The sequence below is a fragment of the Octopus sinensis genome, linkage group LG2 (assembly GCF_006345805.1).
Source record: "Octopus sinensis linkage group LG2, ASM634580v1, whole genome shotgun sequence".
Classification (NCBI taxonomy): domain Eukaryota; kingdom Metazoa; phylum Mollusca; class Cephalopoda; order Octopoda; family Octopodidae; genus Octopus; species Octopus sinensis.
Window position 1 is genome coordinate 161,375,775 of NC_042998.1, and position 4,644 is coordinate 161,380,418.

Genomic DNA, 4,644 nt, shown 5'->3' on the forward strand with positions numbered 1-4,644 from the left:
CAGCATATTTAAAACCTAAGTTTATCTTTATGAAGTTTCTCTTCTCAGTTACATAATTTTCATTCCTCTTTCTTCTGTCTTTCTCTCTGCCCCCCCCCCATCTCTCTCACTAATACTTTTTCTTTTATCATTCTCTTTTCCCTGTATCTATAATTCTTACCTTCTCTGTTTACGTGTTATTCCTGCTTACTCTCTTCCTATCACATCTCATTTTCTTATTTACACTTTTTTCTCATTTCACAATCTTCAACTTTTGCATGAATTTTGATGCTCTTTTTCTTCTATTATTTGTCATTTTTTCCAATAACACATTTACTAACTCTTTCTGTCTCTCTCTCACACACATACATACACTCATAGTTTTTATCACTCTATCTCCCCTCTCTCTCTTTCTCACTTCTCTTCTCTTTTCCAATCTTGTTCCTTCAAAAATCAACTTACCCTCTCACTCTCTCCTTTATCTTAAACACTTTCTTTTCCTTCAAAGTATTTCTTCTTTCCAAAACTTATTTTCTTCATCATATATTTTCCAGATAAATAACTCTTCTTAGTTATTTTCTTAATGTATTTTTTAAAGCCTGATTCTACTTGTAGACTTCAATTACTTGTTTCTTTTTGATATGAGCCAAATTAATATAAATTCTAATAAATATGCAAATTTGCACCATAACTAATAATTATTTCTTACTGGTTAATTAATCATGAATTCCATGAATTATGAAACATACTGCATAAATAAAAAGTGACAAAAAATATGTCTTCAGGCAACTTTAGAAATACTTCATAAATCAGTTATTTAATGAACCTTACTCATATTCCCTTTTAAAATAGACAAAAATTGAAAATCTTTATGATTTAGTGGTGGTAAACATCTGATATCTGTTTTCTTATCATTGCCGCATATATAATATGGTATAAATGGTATTTATCCAAAATTTCTGCAGGAAGCCATGAATATCCAAACTTGCTTAAAACATTAAAGGACTTATATATACATGTATGTATATATATATGTATATATAATCTTTCTCTCTCTCTCTCTCTCTCTCTCTCTCTCTCTCTCTCTCTCTCTCTCTCTCTCTCTCTCTCTCTCTCTCTCTCTCTCTCTCTCTCTCTATATATATATATATATATATATATATATATACACACACATATATACATATATATATAGTTATTTCATTAAGTTTGAAGACATGTGAAGGCACCTAATTGATATCCAATATTGAGCATTGAGTTCTTAAACGATTTATTTATATACAAACTATATACTGGACTGTTATGGTAATTGGAATGCAAAATCCATCGTAAGGACATCAAATTCAGAAAAAAATAAATGTTCCTAAATTGTTAGAAAAAGATTAAAAAGACTTATAGTCATGTCAAACATCTATTTTTTTCTTCTAAGTATTTAAATTAGGAATATCTTTTGTGCTTACACAAGATATATTGTTGAGAATTATGACTGGAGAAGCCATGGTTTTAGACATCAAACCTATATAATCTTTCTACTATTGGCACAACACCTGAAATTTTGGGGGAGTGGGATAGTCAATTACATTAACTCTACTTCTCTACTGGTACTTATTTCATCAACCCCAAAATAACGAAAGGAAAAGTTGACCACCTCAGATTTTGAACTTGGAATGTAAACATGGACAAAATGCTGTTAAGAAACCACGTGGAAGCCCACTGAGTGGGTGTGTAGGTGCGAAACTGTAATGATCTTTTTGGATGTTGACTGATGAGGAATAAGCTACCAATTTTCTGTTTGTTATGTTTTTGTAAAATTTTCTGTTTGTTGTGTTTTTACTCTTTTACTTGTTCCAGTCATTTGACTGCCTTTAGTCAAGCATATCGACCCCAGGATTTATTGTTTGTAAGCCTAGTATTTATTCTATTGGTCTCTTTTGCCGAATTACTAAGTTACGTGGACGTAAACACACCAGCATCGGTTGTCAAGTGATGTTGGGGGGACAAACACAGACACACAAACACACAGACACACATATATATACATATATATGACAGGCTCCTTTCAGTTTCCGTCTACCAAATCCACTCACAAGACATTGGTCGGCCCGAGGCTATAGCAGAAGACACTTGCCCAAGGTGCCATGCAGTGGGACTGAACCCGGAGCCATGTGGTTCGTAAGCAAGCTACTTACCACACAGCCACTTCTATATATATATGTATGTATGTATGTGTGTCTGTGTTTATCACCACCACCACTTAGTGGTTCAGTAAAAGCTCTCGATAGAATAAGTACCAAGTTTTAAAAAAAAGCACTGAGGTTGATACATTCAACTATAAATTCTTCAAGGTAGTGCTCCAGCATGGCCACAGTCTCATGAGTGAATCAAGTAAAAGATAAAAGATATATATATCTGTGTGTGTATGTGTGTGGATATGTGCATATGTTTTTGTTTTTGCGTATGTGTTTGTGTCCACCATTGCTTGACAACTTTTGTTGATTAGTTTATGTTGGTTTGCTAGCAGTTTAGCAAGAGAGACTGATAGAATAAGTTATTAGACTTAGAAAATAAGTACTGGGGTCGATTTGTCTGACTAAAGCTTCAAGGCAGTGTCCAAAGCATGGCCACAATCCCAAGACAGGAACAAGTGAAAGATAAAAGAAAAGATGAAATGCCAATCTGTGACAGCACTGTGAAAAATAACATGGTGCAATCCTGGACAAAATTCCTTCTGCAAGAAAAAGCTTTTATGATCACCTACCATCTAACCAAATACAGGAATTTGTCCATCACTTGTCATTCATTGGTTATTAAGTTTACTTATTGAATGTTGGTATGGGTTGGATGCAATTTATTGAGGCAGTCGTTTAAAACTGAGTGACTTTTGACACCAATTGTTGTTTTCAAGTGAGGTTGTTTTCAAGTCATTTATTTCATGACATCTTGTGAAACAACAAGTGGTTAACTTTTTGTTCATGTGGGACTTAATAATCACTGTAAGTCAGCAGTGTAAAGATATGCAAAAACAAACACACAATTATATACGCACATACACACTCACAATTATATAACTATAAATAATTATCTATGTATTAATGCATATATACATATACATATTCCTATATACATGTGTGTGTGTGCATATACGTATATACATTTTTCTCTGTCCATTTTTTCCACTCAACCCTTTCTGTCAAAGAGCATAGGCTCAAAATGTGAAACTAATACACCTGCTTGTTGTTCATCTTTTGTTTTTCTGTAAGTTTGAACTATATATATATATATATATACCTGTAATTCTAAGAGCCAAGGTTCTAAGTGAAGAGAGTTTGTAAGCTTTGAGCAGTCCATGGTAGGTATAAAAAGACTATGTTCAGGAATTTATTGGTGAGGGTTGTAGGCTTTTGATGTTCAATACTGATGTTCAATAAGGTGAAAAAGATTATTTTTGATATAGTCCATGGTGAACAACTTGAGTCACTAAGAATGTGAATAAAAATCCAAGTTGAGGGGGTGGAGCAGGTAATTTCTGGCTACATATGTTTCCGAGCAAGCAGATCCTCTGATGCAATAATTACTCATTGAGGTGTACTCAGCTAGCAACCCAGGAATCCCAAGTTAACTAGTGAAGATAATAACCAATCCTGACTGGGGTACTAACTGAGAAATTTACTTTCACCTAATATGAAATAGGGACTGAAAATTAACTGAAGCTGAATGTGTTGCACCTTTGACCCCAAGTAAATGTGTTGGTAAATAATTAATTGTATCTGTCACAAATATTGTACTGAATCCTTCAACTACACTGTAAAATGTTCTTCTTTATTGTAAAGACCTTTATTATTGAATTATTATTGTCTTAAAGAATTATTACTTACTGTAGGTGCAAGAAAGGGTTAAGAAGTTCACTTTCTTTAACAGCATAGTGTGAAGTTCAATCCCAGTTCATAGCACCTTGAGATATAGCTTAAGCTGACCAAAGCCTTGTGAGTGGATAAAGTAGATAGAAACTGAAAGAAGCCTGTTGTATACATATATAATAGAAACTGATGAATGGTTTTTAAGTGTTGCTACAATTGTTTTGTTAGGACCCTTTATGAATCCATTATAATCAGATATATGTGTTTGTATAAATGTGTATGAGCAGCATGTGTGTGTGTGTGTGTGTTTGTGGATGTGTGTGTGTGTTTGTGTGTATGTGTGTGTGTGTTTGTGTGTATGTGTGTGTGCATGCGCATGTTATATGTGTCTGTATGTGTTTGTGTCTCCTTGTGTGGACAACACATGATAGCTGTATGCAAGCATCAGTGTCATACAAGCAACAGCATTTGTTTTAAGCTTCTGTGAAAACACACCTAGCCAAAAAGAAATATTATGTTACTTAGAAACAGTGTTGGCAACAAAAAGGACATCTGTCCATAGAAAAATCTGCTTCAGTATGTCTCATATGACTAATTCAAACAAAAAGGTGCATGTTAAAGGCATAGGAGTGGCTGTGTGGTAAGTAGCTTGCTTACGAACCACATAGTTCTGGGTTCAGTCCCATTGTGTGGCACCTTGGGCAAGTGTCTACTACTATAGCCTTGGGCCGGCCAAAGCTTTGTGAGTGGATTTGGTAGACGGAAACTGAAGAGAAGCCCATCGTATATATGTATGTATATGAATGTG

At 34.2% G+C, this 4,644-nt stretch overlaps 1 long non-coding RNA gene across 1 annotated transcript in view; it reads right to left on the minus strand.

Moving 5' to 3' along the window:
• Window positions 1–1,706: 1,706 nt before the first annotated feature.
• LOC118762087 overlaps window positions 1,707–4,644 on the minus strand; it is a 20,779-nt gene continuing 17,841 nt past the window's right edge. Inside the window, exon 3 of the long non-coding RNA XR_004997863.1 lies at window positions 1,707–1,814. This is a non-coding gene — a long non-coding RNA (uncharacterized LOC118762087). The remainder of the gene's footprint in view (window positions 1,815–4,644) is intronic.